Source organism: Cynoglossus semilaevis, chromosome 19 (assembly GCF_000523025.1).
Source record: "Cynoglossus semilaevis isolate Cse_v1.0 chromosome 19, Cse_v1.0, whole genome shotgun sequence".
Lineage (NCBI taxonomy): Eukaryota > Metazoa > Chordata > Actinopteri > Pleuronectiformes > Cynoglossidae > Cynoglossus > Cynoglossus semilaevis.
Genome location: NC_024325.1, coordinates 3,573,263 through 3,588,477, shown reverse-complemented (window position 1 = coordinate 3,588,477; position 15,215 = coordinate 3,573,263). Strand labels below are relative to the sequence as shown.

Genomic DNA, 15,215 nt, shown 5'->3' with positions numbered 1-15,215 from the left:
ACATGTTATTTGTAAAACAAAAATAAATAAAAAAATAAAATAAATAATCTGAGGAGCCATTTGGGACCCGAAAGAGCCAAAAGAACTCTAAAAAAGAGCCGAAATTCCCATCAGTAGTGACGGAGTGAGAGCACGGAGTAGAGCCTCCTGTGCTTACGCATGACGCACACACCCAGGCGGAAGAAAAAGTAGTCCCACCAATCGAGCGTCACTTAGACAACATCTCAATAATTTGGATACTTTTCACCATGTTTCTTATTAGGATACACCTCATCTCAGAATGCGTAAGTTATCAAAAGTATCGATATTTTGATTTCAGAATCGATTTCAGAGCATAAAGATCCAGAATCGGAAGTATCGATATTTCAGGATCGATCCGCACATCACTAGTATGTACACTAAGAGGTTATGTTTGAGAAAAACATTTGCAGTAGACAGAAAAATTTCAGTTTCAGTTTCATGTTCTGAGCGTTACATTTAAAAAGGATGGGGATTTTAACTGTTATAAATACAATTTTTTTAACCTAATTTGTTCCTGAAGGCCTTTCGTGAACTGAAATGCTCTAAATCTGAAACAATCTTCCCCATAGGAATCAATGTAAAATGGAATAATCCATTGCTGGACGCCGGATGAGTCAAACTTTTTTACAAGTGTTTTAAGTCCATACACAAAACAAATGCAAAAAATTAGATCTAACAAAAAAAAAAGGATAAACACAACTGCATAAAGAATAACGTTATAAATGGGAAAGACAATTTAAATCATCCTTGCTGGTGTTTGAGGAATCATGATATGCAATGTTCGCTTTACTTTCTCACAGATAAAACTCACGGAAAACCCGTCGCCGGCCAAACTGCTCTTCGTTGTTCCAAATCAGTAGCAACATTTCCCACTTTTGGACAGCCTGGATTACAAAACTGAACGGGCCTCATCTGGCCCTCGGGCGGACAGCCTGGATTACAAAGCTGAACGGGCCTCATCTGGCCCTCGGGCCTTAGTTTGCCCATGCCTGATCTAATACCTACGGTCTATAACCCGAATCCATTACATGTGTACACAGATGTGCATAATAAATACATTTTTTATTTGTTATTCTACTAATGATCAATCAAGCTCCACGCCAAAGGTTTGCTGAATTCACCCTCAGGTTTAACTTTTGCCTTTCTACTAATAGACTCATAAATGCTTAGTGCAGTTTAATGTTGGCTCCTTAAGATTTTAAGCTCATTATAGCATTAGACGTAACACAGTGCGCCTTCTGTAAGTATTGCCTGTATATTTAAACACCCAATTTTGATGAAAATAAGGAGTTCCGCTAAATGACTAATTTCTGTGATGGCCATCACATCAACTTGTTCTGTCTTATTTATCACTTTGTCTTGTTGCTGCTTTTGGTTGATATATATTTGCAGGGGCCAGTTTTTGATATTAGCATTTCCAAGCTATTTTTTTATGTTATTTATCATAGGGCTTTGAGATTTCCCAAGCTTGGAACCTGTTTACGTGAGATAATGAACGCACTGACCAGATTACGCATCACTGGATAGAAGCTGTTACTGTTGGTTTATTAAAAGTAACTTTCTGCACTAGATATTAAACTTACAGTCTGGTTTGACATCACTATGGTAATGAACAGGACGTTTATGTTTATGGTTATTGCGCTTCAACATGCTGTGTGTCTGTTGAGCTACATTGCAAGCTAAATCGCTAACGCTAACTGGAAACAAACCACCCCAATGCTGATGGCTTTTACGTATGCGTTTGAACTGTTCGTACCCAGCTGTACGCCATTATATAAAGTCCATATGTTCCTTGGCCGCTCCACTCCGCTTGTCCTCACTATCTGCTTCTTTGGTTTTCCCCCCCAGTGGGTTGAGGAGCTATAAATTAAAGTGGCGAATTACTGCTAACTGTTGGAATAAATTAAGGCGCTTTTGCATCTGTAAACACCGTCTGACTGCATAATTACATTCCACTCCCACTGAGACATTATGGAAAAGGAGGATAAGGAAGAAGAAAAAAAAAAAGAAATCAGCATAGATGGAGCGTTGTGGCAGTGGGAGACTTGAAAATGAACAAAATGCCACACTGGGGGGGGGGGCAGATATTGGATTTACTCCATTGCCGAATGCTACGTTGCAGGTCGGGCGCTCCTACAGACTAAGGGGGGGGAAAGGTGACTTTGAACATAATGATCTCAATCACCATATTGTTCATTACGTCTTAATGGTAAAGGGCAAAATGCTACAAACTGCAGATTTTCTCCAACGGAGGACATGTGTGCCATTTTCGTAATTATTTCCCACAGATTTACATATTTGAGCCGTTAGACCTCGTGCCTTTTTCATATGGGGGAGAAGAAAAAAAAAAAGGTATGAAACATCACGTAGAAAACGACGGATCAGTGGAGAGATCAGGAGACACTTGATGATTTGGAAACAGCCTAGCAGTTACATTCATAAAAATAAAAAATGGATGAAAAATGAAAGACAACAACATTAGTCTCGGAGCAAATCCTGTTCCACCTTGACAACCTGTATCACAAGCAGAAAACAGATTCAATGAACACATCTGAATATGCGCACCGTGTAGCCACTTCACGTCTGCCGACAGTGAGTCATGCACTCGAACCGGAGTGTTGACATTAACCAGAACAATAGCATTACTGTAGCCATGGTTCAATGCCCGTTTCATTTTGAAGACAAAGTGAGTGAGACATAAACGCCCGGCCCGGGCTCACCTTGCCTTCTAACGGACGACCTAATGGCTTTTCAAACAGGACCGTAACTGTTGTTGACTAAATGTAATCGAAGATGACTCCCCCCACCCCCACCCCATCCCCCAGAATTTCACTTTTTATCCTTTGTTGTCCTTTCCCGAAGTCTGTTTGTAACAGCACTGTTTCTGCATATGTGCGCCGCGGGAGTGATTTCACACCAACAGTCCAATAGCAGATATCACACTTTTCTGTTTTCAACTTCAAGGTTCAGTTTCCCATCTACACGGGGATACGTTAGAACAATATTAAGTCACTTAATCAAACGGCGGCAATTTTTACTGCTAACTCTTCTACTGCTATTAATATGACGACTACTACTTCTACAAATGATAATAATATTTATAATAATAATAATATTTATAATAATACTAACATAAATAATAATAATAACAACAACAACAAAAACAATAATAATAACAACAACAAAAATAATAATAACATTAGCAATTACATGTTTAAAACCAAGATGAAGTATTCCAACTAAATACAACACTAAATTTACTACTGTTAATATTAAATGTGCAGGGGTTTCAAACATGCTTCACATCTAAGGACCGATTACCCCAAAAACATTTTTTCATAGTTTAAAAAAAAAAAAAAAAAAAAACGTACATCTTTTAAATGCCAAACACTTGTGTATCTCCCTGAGTGAACTTTAAAATCATTATTTTCTCCTTTTATTATTATTATTTTTTTAGGAAGTAAAAAATGTACAAAAAAAAAAAACAAAATCAGCATGGCAACAGGAACACTCTCTTCTCAAGGACAACTGATGTGTCAATGGTATTACCGTATTTTCCAGACTATAAGTCACTCTGGAGTATAGGTCGCACCAGCCCAAAAAAAAACAAAACAAAAAAAACAAAACCGTAATGAAGAAGAAAAAAACATATATAAGTTGCTCCTGAGTATAAGTCGCAGCAGTGCCCTCTAACGGTTGCCAGTGGAAAAATAACGAACATGTAAACATTCAGTGGTTACAGGAGTAGCAGATACTGATACACAAGGCTCACATCTAAGTATGAGTTGTAAACCCAGCCAAAGGATGAAAAAAAAGTGCGACTTATAGACTTTATGTCCTTATATATTTATATATAAATACATATATATAAATATATATGTATAAAATATTACGTTTTATATAAACAGTATATATACTCCTTATATTCCTTATATAGAGGACTCTAACCCAAGTGGCAATTTGGAAGGAAAACCACAATTTTAACACGCGTGCTCTGTCTTCCGCTGCATGTCTTTAGTCATATCAAAAAATCACTTAACTATTCAAAATAATACGTTTTTATGTTACATTTTTCACCCCCGTGGCTTTGAAAGTAACACAAATGACGGCCTTAAAGGCTCTGCGTAAAATAAATCACTACTCTTTTATTAAATGAAGTAAAAAAAAAAAAAAAAAAAATTGGCCTTCATCTTGACTTTGCCTTTTGCATTTTTTAACAGGTTTTTTTTTTTTGGCCGTACCCCCGGGGTGGTATTGTGTGGAATGATCCGGGCTGCTGCGACGGACGCGGAGAATAGGCGGGCTAGTCTGTTTTTTTGTCATAGCCGTTAAATGTACCTGACCTAAAAAAAGTAGAGGGTAATTAATACTTCTTCTCACTACGCCTTTCCTTGACCTCAGGTCAACACTCTCGCCATCCAATAAGCATTAGGGATGCACCAAAAAATTCGGCCACCGAAAATTTTAGGATTTTTTTTAAGATAAAAAAAAACACAACATGACCAAAACAGGAAGCTATGATGACTTAAGCAAAAACCTGTCTGCGGCGTGGACGTATTTCAATATATCGGATATCGATTTGCAAAACGTGTAATGCGGTAATTTCAAGAGGGGGGGGGGAGGGTGAAAAGTCCAATTCTGTCAGCACACATTTTACTGAGATCTTTCCAGATCGCCCTGCACTCGTCGCGACTGTACTTGATCCGCGTTACAAAGATCATGACTCGGATGCGGGAATAAAGCAGCGCACACGAGAAATGATCCGGGCTGCTGCGACGGACGCGGAGAATAGGCGGGCTAGTCTGTTTTTTTGTCATAGCCGTTAAATGTACCTGACCTAAAAAAAGTAGAGGGTAATTAATACTTCTTCTCACTACGCCTTTCCTTGACCTCAGGTCAACACTCTCGCCATCCAATAAGCATTAGGGATGCACCAAAAAATTCGGCCACCGAAAATTTTAGGATTTTTTTTAAGATAAAAAAAAACACAACATGACCAAAACAGGAAGCTATGATGACTTAAGCAAAAACCTGTCTGCGGCGTGGACGTATTTCAATATATCGGATATCGATTTGCAAAACGTGTAATGCGGTAATTTCAAGAGGGGGGGGGGAGGGTGAAAAGTCCAATTCTGTCAGCACACATTTTACTGAGATCTTTCCAGATCGCCCTGCACTCGTCGCGACTGTACTTGATCCGCGTTACAAAGATCATGACTCGGATGCGGGAATAAAGCAGCGCACACGAGAAATGATCCGGGCTGCTGCGACGGACGCGGAGAATAGGCGGGCTAGTCTGTTTTTTTGTCATAGCCGTTAAATGTACCTGACCTAAAAAAAGTAGAGGGTAATTAATACTTCTTCTCACTACGCCTTTCCTTGACCTCAGGTCAACACTCTCGCCATCCAATAAGCATTAGGGATGCACCAAAAAATTCGGCCACCGAAAATTTTAGGATTTTTTTTAAGATAAAAAAAAACACAACATGACCAAAACAGGAAGCTATGATGACTTAAGCAAAAACCTGTCTGCGGCGTGGACGTATTTCAATATATCGGATATCGATTTGCAAAACGTGTAATGCGGTAATTTCAAGAGGGGGGGGGGAGGGTGAAAAGTCCAATTCTGTCAGCACACATTTTACTGAGATCTTTCCAGATCGCCCTGCACTCGTCGCGACTGTACTTGATCCGCGTTACAAAGATCATGACTCGGATGCGGGAATAAAGCAGCGCACACGAGAAATGATCCGGGCTGCTGCGACGGACGCGGAGAATAGGCGGGCTAGTCTGTTTTTTTGTCATAGCCGTTAAATGTACCTGACCTAAAAAAAGTAGAGGGTAATTAATACTTCTTCTCACTACGCCTTTCCTTGACCTCAGGTCAACACTCTCGCCATCCAATAAGCATTAGGGATGCACCAAAAAATTCGGCCACCGAAAATTTTAGGATTTTTTTTAAGATAAAAAAAAACACAACATGACCAAAACAGGAAGCTATGATGACTTAAGCAAAAACCTGTCTGCGGCGTGGACGTATTTCAATATATCGGATATCGATTTGCAAAACGTGTAATGCGGTAATTTCAAAAGGGGAGGGGGGGTGAAAAGTCCACTTCTGTCAGCACACATTTTACTGAGATCTATTCGGATCGCCCTGCACTCTTGCGACTGTACTTGATCCGCGTTACAAAGATCATGACTTGGATGCGGGAATAAAGCAGCGCACACGAGAAATGATCCGGGCTGCTGCGACGGACGCGGAGAATAGGCGGGCTAGTCTGTTTTTTTGTCATAGCCGTTAAATGTACCTGACCTCAAAAAGTAGAGGGTAATTAATACTTCTTCTCACTACGCCTTTCCTTGACCTCAGGTCAACACTCTCGCCATCCAATAAGCATTAGGGATGCACCAAAAAATTCGGCCACCGAAAATTTTAGGATTTTTTTTAAGATAAAAAAAAACACAACATGACCAAAACAGGAAGCTATGATGACTTAAGCAAAAACCTGTCTGCGGCGTGGACGTATTTCAATATATCGGATATCGATTTGCAAAACGTGTAATGCGGTAATTTCAAGAGGGGGGGGGGAGGGTGAAAAGTCCAATTCTGTCAGCACACATTTTACTGAGATCTTTCCAGATCGCCCTGCACTCGTCGCGACTGTACTTGATCCGCGTTACAAAGATCATGACTCGGATGCGGGAATAAAGCAGCGCACACGAGAAATGATCCGGGCTGCTGCGACGGACGCGGAGAATAGGCGGGCTAGTCTGTTTTTTAGTATTTGTTTTGACTTTTTTTTTTTTTTTTTTTTTAGTATGTTATGGAGTAGTTTGCATTCATACATCTCTTGTAGTTCCAACCCGGCTTTTTGAGGAAAAGGACCTTGCAAACTCCATACAGACTGAACATTGGTTGCCACGTGAGTCCAAAGCGGCGATTAACTAAACACCTAACACTGCCTGACGTGTGTTTGTGATTGCTTTTGTGCAAAAAAAAAAAAAAACAAAAGCATTTTAAATGGACTACAGTCTGCATTAACACTGGGATAGTATTTTAGGGAGGAGAAGATAGAATTTAAATAGATAGATAGATGGAAAAAGGGAGATAAAAAAACATATCAAAGAAACGGAGAGGAACAGAGAGGAAGGCTTTTTAAACTCAAATTTCCTCCTCCTCCTCCTCCTGTTCTCATCCCTCTTCGCCTCAATCTCTCTTCTCCACAGCTCCTTTCGTCCCTGTAACCGACGGATAGGAATTTTTTTTTTTTTTTTTTTTTTTACTGTCGTTCTTAAAAATAAACAAATAAATAAAAATACCGAGCGTCTCGGGGGGGGGGGGGGGCAATTTATTCAGTGCAAACAGCGGACACAGCTGAGAGCCAGCGTATTTGCAGAGGTGCCACGGTTGAACGAGCGTGGACCGAACCAGCGTCTGATTACCATAATAGGGTGCACAAGTTCGCCAGCGCGTCGGGCACGTTTTATTTCTTCACGCGAGCATGTAGAGCTGCCGCAGCAGGGAGGGAGCAATTCCTTACACACACACACACACACTCAGACAGAGAGAGGAGCTGGCAGCACATGATCACATATCCTGCTAGTTCACTCAGCCGCTGGTCACAGCGTTGGGGAATACAACACGGCGAGCGAGAGAGATCCGAGTCACACCTGGTGTTGGGGAACGCAGAAGGATCCGTAGACCGAAGAGAGCGAGCGAATCTGGGGGACGTCGCTGGAAGAAAAAAAAGAGAGCCCGAGCACCGACACACCATCTGGTAGGTGAGCCTTGATTGATATGCACCGACCGACAACGTGCTTTTTTCCCCCACAAAACCAAACCAAATAAATAACATTATTGTTGGGTTTTTATTAGCCATTCAAAAGCACCAGAAGCGTATGTTCCCCTTTTTTTCCCCCTCTGCTCCCCGTTTGTGGCACCGTTAAAGAAACAATTGTCAGGGAAACAATACATTCGACTGTGCCGATGCCAAACCACTTGACTGAGGCTGCGGTTTCAGTTAAAAGCTGTTATATAAGTCACGGACTGTGGTTCGAAGGCCCCGTGTGGAATAAAGCCACACAAAGGAGTAGATGAAAAAAAAAAAAAAAAAGCTCCATGGATTAGAAAAATGATTGGCGCAGGTCGACATGCAAAACAACATGGACAAAACCCAGCACTGCAGCACAGCAATGGAAGTTTACAATGTTAAAATGTTTGCTGTCCACACAGTGGCCACGAAAGCCAGAGTTATTAATGACCAAATAGTAAAAAAAAAAAAAAAAAAAAAAATTCTCCTAATCACATTGAGGTCACGCTGCCATTCTTTAAGGGTTTTGAAAAGTGATGTTAGAAGTTGGTCAGTTCCAGATAACCATGCATCTGTTAATGTAAGCGGGAATGACTTCATGTTTTTTAACTCCTGCACCACGACCTCCTGCTACGCGTGCCCATTAAAATGTCATTAATTGTAGAGCGGCTGAAATCAACACAGCAGGCCAAGGGGATCCAAACATGTGAACTGGAAGCGTGTTGTGGTTCACAGCAGATCAAATCAACCAAGGAGCAGCACCAGCGTTCAATTTTGGTTTGAATGGAACAATCGGCGATGAGAATAATGAGAAGCACTAAGCAGATTTTTTGTTTTTTTTTAACATTCATTCATTTACAATAAATGTGGGTGAGGACCGCTTGAATGATGCTGGTGTAAGATCTAACCAATGACGGCTCTAACCAAACACTTTTGTACACATATAGTAGTTTTAGCAGAAGCCACATTTACTTTTGGCCTGATGTTTATAATACCGAGCGTCAGGCGAATCCCAGTGGATTAAACCCTTATGATTCATCTCCCCAGATGCCGTTGATACGAAGCCCGTTTTACTTTCATCATATCCTGCTTGTTTTTCTTTGCTAAAAAAAAAAAATCTTTGGGTCGTTTGAGATGGTTTTTTTTTTTTTTTTAAATTCGTTTAATTGCTGCCTTCGTATGAAAACAAACATTAGTTTTGCGTTTGAACATTAAATCTGGAGCAACCAGAAATTAAATTTGAAATAAGACGCGCGTCTGTAATATTTCTTTGTTTCTTCTTAATGTAAATCTTTAGTGACGGGCCCAACAAAAGAACAACCGAAAATGTATGTGCTATATTATTATATATGTATGTATGTATGTGTGCATACATGGCTAACACCTCAAATCCTGCCAGTATATAGTAAATATATAATGGTAGGCCATGATATCGCGGGCCAAATATAATTACAGCATGGGCCATATTTGGCCCGTGGGCCTGAGTTTGACACCTGTACCTTACATGAACAATTATAAAAATATTTAAATAAAAAAAAATTGAGTAGTTGTGAATGCTTTACAGTTGTTCCCAAAAAAAAGGAAAGCAATCTTTATAAATTTTAATTTACATTTTTTTCCACGTGGGAAGTTCCAATTTGCAGTTTGGCCACGAGCAATAAAAATGGTTGTCGAAATACAACGTGAATATATATTTAATATGACACCATTAAAAAACCATAAAAAGCAATTCTGAACAAAACAGGTCCTTTTGATTTTCCCCGCCGAGTTTTGACTCGGTAGTTCTCAGTGTAACCATGGGAGCGAGTACACACGGACATACGATCTGCTCAGAACACTGCCTCTTTAATTACTTTATTGCATTAAGGAAGAACATTTCAGCCAGTATATTGTGTCAGGCAATTAATGTTTTTCACGTGTTTCCCTATCCTCTACGAGAAGGATAACGTGCGGCAATGTTGTTTCAGTAATGACCAGCTTTCTGTACATGAGCTCTGCTTGGCAACCTGTAGCAGATCACACAGGCTGTGGTTGTTGCTGCTGGGGATAAGCCAGTACCACATCATTAGCGCTCCCTTCAGTCGCCCGTGAACGCAAGCTAATATTCCTCACTGACATTTAACTCATCGACTTAATTTGACGTTTGACTAACGTCCATATAATCTTTTTCCCTCATTCATTTAACATGCAAAATAAGATAAACGTGAATTTTGATGGAGGAAGAAAAAAAAAAACGGTGAGGATTAGGAATATTTCGGAGCTAGTATTCTGCGTTCACAATGTACTACATGTAACATTGGTAGGCAGATATGCAGTGTCACTGCTTCCCTCATTCCTGAGATGTCACGTCATCCTTGCAAAAAAAAAAACTTCTTTTCAACGTCGGATACAAATGATGCGGCTTCAGTTTCGACCGAGATGACTGGCCACGGAAACAGTGCACACCATATATATGCATATATAATTTTTCCTCGCTCGTCAAAGCATGGAAGGCAGAACAATGAAATACTCTTCTGCTAGGTGGCAGCAGATGGCTATGAAAACCCCAAAACTAGATCATCAGAGCTGGTGAAGATCTTTGTGAGTGTCTTTCTTCAATTCCTGCCAGTATATCAGAGTTGTCTTCAACTAAACAGGAGTGCATTTTTTAAAAAATGTTGTCAGTTTAACCCCCGGAACACTAACGTCATGTGATTTTCATTGTGTTGCTGCTGTCTGAGTTGCATGGGTCCTTGGGTAGCTTCAGGCTACTCACTGATGTCCATTAATGCTATGTTTGTTTCCCTCCTCCCATGAATGCGTTCGGGTGATTTTTTTTTTTTACCTGACATTAGTGATCTATGGTTTTTTTCAAGATGAATGCGTTTGGGTGATTTTTTTTTTTTTTACCTGACATTAGTGATAGAGAGTAATATATTTTACAAGTGGAATATGTGATGCAGGAAGACTCTATTATTTAGTTTTGTTTGGAAATTTCCCATTAAGGATTACCTGATTTTTCAATAATTTTGCTGCCTTTTTAAAGGGTCCCCCATGGTACCTTTTTTTTAAAATTTTATGTGATATTGTATATTGGGAAATTACAGAAGAGTACCGGTACAGTGTTGTACCTTTACATAAATGGATGAAAACTATATTTTATCCGGGATATTATATCGGGTAAAATATACCCAACATTAGTGATGGTGTTCCTAATTTTACCGTACTGTTCTAGGGTTAAATTGGATTATTATTATTATTATTTCATTACATATACTTTTGGTGTGATGTTTGTTTGGTGGTGTGCCGTGGCTCAAAAAAGGTCAGGAAACACTGGCTTATACCATTAGTAGTAGGTATGGCTTCACAGGGACAGAGACACAAACCCCTTCTCTGCTCAGTAAGGGTTTGTTCTGACGGACAAGGCTTGAGTAGAGACTCCTCCTGGCCTCCCCTACAACCATCAGGTGATTAGTTTTTCATTTGCAAGGTACTGTAAACGTAGCGTTGAACCGCTGATAAAGAGAGCGTTTGTTGGATCAGCGTTGAAGTCAGTTGGCCGCCAGACAAGAACGAGAGTTTTGTGCGACACGACGTGTTTTTCCTGCTCGCCCTTTCCCGCCTTGAGACATGTCTCATGTTAATGACTCTTTGCTTTAATAAAAAAAAAAAAAACATTTCAGTTTAAAGAACATGAAAATGGTGGCAGGGATGTCATCTCATTTCTGTAATGTGTCAAGGGACCATTAGTGTATTTCATTGAAGGCAGGTTGGCAGTGCCGTCTTTCATGGATTTATCCAGACACTTAATGTAAACTTCCTGCAACACTCTGGAGCAGACGTCTGGGTTTTATGAGTGCCATTTATTTGGTAGGAAGGGAACAACCATATCAGCTCACGTAAAAAAAAAAAAAAAAAAAAAAAAACCTCTAATCCTTCCAAGGCAAATAAAGAACAAATGGAGTTGAAACATTTTCTAATAGCCCCCTAATAGCCGCTGATTGGTTTAGTGTTGATTGGAAAATATGATAAACAAATGAATCAGCATTGGCGGGAACATAATTGTGTTGTGTAGCAGTTAAAGCCTCCCCATTGTGTCACTGTTGTAGCACTCTGCACTTATAATTTAGCAGCCATTTAAGGTAAATGTTACTTGCTGTTGCGCCGCACAAATAGGTGTTAGTGTAGTGCTCATTACTGTCATTTAAAAAATTTCAATTGAAGTAGAGACCAGACAAAATGGAGATCCTCATACTATCTGAAAAAAAAAACAAAACAGAAAAAAAAAATTTAGTCATATCTTAATATTCAAGAGGACCAATGTTCTCACTGGTAATTGCGATTGAAACAGATTTTGGAGCAGTGGATCAAATAAATATGGCCATCTCATTCTTTAAACACAGACATTTAATGACTCCACTGCACAATTGAATCACAGTAATGGATGAGGTTGTTTTTCTGTTGTTTTTTTTAAGGCTTCTAATGCTGTAGTTATGGCCAGTCTGCAGAAGGCTATTTTAACAATGTAGTGTAAAAGACAACTTGAAATTGGTTTGCTAATGCCAGAGCTTCTATATCGGGATGGGTTTTTTTGTTTTTTTTATATATATGTGTTAAATCTAAATCAGAAATATGTAATTGAATTACAGGGGGGTAAAAAAAAAAAAACCCCAACATCTTTATTTCTCCGACTGTCCCTTTATGTCGTGCCGTTTCGTTTCGAGTAGTTCCAATCAAGACAAGACAGCTATTTATTCATAGTCCCTCGAGAGACATTTGTGACATTGAAGCTGGTAGAAGCCATGGTGATACCAGTTGCATTAGGCGTCAATTGACGTGTTTCCTAATACAGCCAATCGAGATGTGTGTGTGAAGTGAGTGGCGCAGCTGATCTGACAGATCTGTGGGTGTTCAGCTGGTGGAACATTTGAGAAACACTTCCCACCGCGTTAAAGCCTAGCGTCTTTCCAACAGTCAGTGTAGTAGCATGCACACTAAACCTCAGATATTAAGAGCTTTTGTCCATATGCAAAGGGGAAGGGAGTTGTTAGCTAATTCAGAGACGGTAAATTCGATTCGAAGCCAGTGCAGGTGCACAGCCTATAGACTGACATTTTCAAGATATTACAAAAAAAAAAAAGAGCAGAGAGAACCGGCACTCTGCCTTCGCTGTGGCTTGGTGTGCACTGCGTGTCCTTCCCTGATTACATCAGTTGTGATGCTAATGCGAGCATTTACTGCAGCTAGAGAAATATGGCTTTCTGAATTAACCCTGTCTTTGTGACGGCTTTGTTCTATTTTGCCATCTTGACAGAAATGAACCTTTCACGATGCCTTGGGCTTTGCTAAACAGTGCCGGTTCAGGAAGGTTGAGTAATGAAACTGGCCAAGCTTCGATGTGCATGCAGAGTGGACTGGTTTGCTCACAGATGAAGGCTCTGTGCAGATCAAACCACTGCAAGCATGTGGGGGCTCATTGCTCGACTGCCATTGTTCAATATTTGGTTTTCCTTCTAAAAGTGCTATCCCGGAGTCTCCCAACTGAATGTGAAACAGTAACGCCTTTCGGATGCCGACTGCAACGGCTCGGAGCTTGAGCTTGTGAGAATGTACTGAGCCGGAATATAAAATCACAGCGTGTCTCAAAAGAGCCTGCTTGCATTTTTGCAGGCAGAGCTTTTGCATTTGTCATTTTTTTTTTATATATATAAATTGATTTTACCCTGATAAAAACTGGAACATTTTAAAAGATTGAAAAGTATTATCGTTTCGAAGGCGTTCTTACGATAAAAAATGTAGATTGTATATGTCAAAAAATACATTGGTCGCATTCTTTACAAGAGATACAAGCTACCCAAAGGCATTGTTACGATAAAAAATGTAGATTGTATGTGTCAAAAAATACAACATTGGTCACATTCTTTACAAGAGATACAAGCTACCCCGAGATACCCGAATTTTACGAGGGAGCAACTTTTGCAAGATTTCCCTCGCGATACGGGGAAACATCGAGTTACGAGTGCTCAATCGAGCTCTATTTTTTTTTTTTGGGTATTTTACCTGTTGCTTTATTTCTCTCTCTCCGTCGTCTAAATCGAGTCCTCACTCCCAATCCTTCTCCTGCTTTTAGTGCCCTGACACTCTGTCTCACTCTCTGTCCTACGCTGGGTTATTTTACCCATTTTTATAACAAAAATATTAAATGTTTTCTTAATTATTATTAGTATTTTATATTATCTATATATTAGTTTATATCTATGTTTAATGGAATCGAGATACGAGTGCTGTTATAGAACCGATCAAACTTGCATCTCAAAGTCCCACTGTGCTAGATGACACTGTTCTCGACACAGAGATGGTCACCAGTTCATATCCCCTGAGGTTCCTGAAACCGTGTTCTCCACCTTGTTGGTGCCTTTGACTGTATGTCCAGGATGTCATTTTCTATTTGCATGCTTTCTCTTGGAAATTGTCATGTGACATTACCGTAGTCGATTAACCTTTAAGGACACTTCATATCTCATTTAATAGAACGTCAAGAACTTCCATCCAAATCCCTAAACCTGGAATTACTTGTCCTTGTTATTGATCTGTGTTTACACTGTATCCATGACTATTGTAGATTTGTTGAATAAGTGTCGTATCCCTACTCACGTTGTGAGTTATTTTCTATTTGGACTTTTTACCGAAATTAATGTGGTATATGGTGATGAATGCTCTTGAAATGGAGGCCTTGTAGTCCCATATCTGACATTGTGCATACTTACGCCAAGCCCCAAATCATTCTAAACGACTGTCTGATGGGCTAAAATGTAAGAATGGAACAGCACTTTACCTGTCATAATTTTTTTTATCGCCAATAAAGGCGGTCTGCTTCGGAGCAAATGCGCCTTTTTATGTTGCTTACTTAGTGAAAGTAAATAATGTTCTTATCCAAGGCCTAATGTCATCGTTATGTAAACGTCAAAAGAAATGCTTGATTAATAAATGTAGGAACAGCTTTCCTTAACTTTCTGAATCCTCCCACTTTACTGGCGTGATTTTCAAACCTCATGGTTGTTGATTTCGTGGTGGGACAGTCCTTAATCCTCACTCCTGACATTGAGGTGCAGGTCACTTCCCAGACTTTTATAATGCTAGAGTTACAAGGGTAATTGCTCCCACCACAGCTGACTGTGGATTGCATTGCTTGCATCAGTGTAGGATAGAACAACGTAATTAATTCAGTAGTTTAATCCATGAATAGTACCGTATTTTTCCGAAGTATAAGTTGCTCCGGAGTATAAGTCGCACCAGCCATAAAGGATAAAAAACGTGCGACTTATACGAGTAGCAGATACTGGTACACAAGCCTAGAGCCCTCTACCGACTGTCAGTGTGAAAACAAACATATATGTATAT

General features: G+C 39.8%; 1 protein-coding gene across 2 annotated transcripts in view; it reads left to right on the top strand.

The window, feature by feature from the left end:
- The first annotated feature begins 7,357 nt into the window (after positions 1-7,357).
- The window catches only part of flrt1a (fibronectin leucine rich transmembrane protein 1a), a 46,784-nt gene continuing 38,926 nt past the window's right edge, over positions 7,358-15,215 (top strand). The window contains exon 1 of one of the 2 annotated variants that reach the window (XM_008332340.3): positions 7,358-7,802. The gene's annotated coding sequence lies outside the window, so the exon portion shown is untranslated. Of the gene's footprint in view, positions 7,807-15,215 lie in introns of both variants that reach the window. The other variant, XM_017041856.2, reaches the window with a different exon arrangement.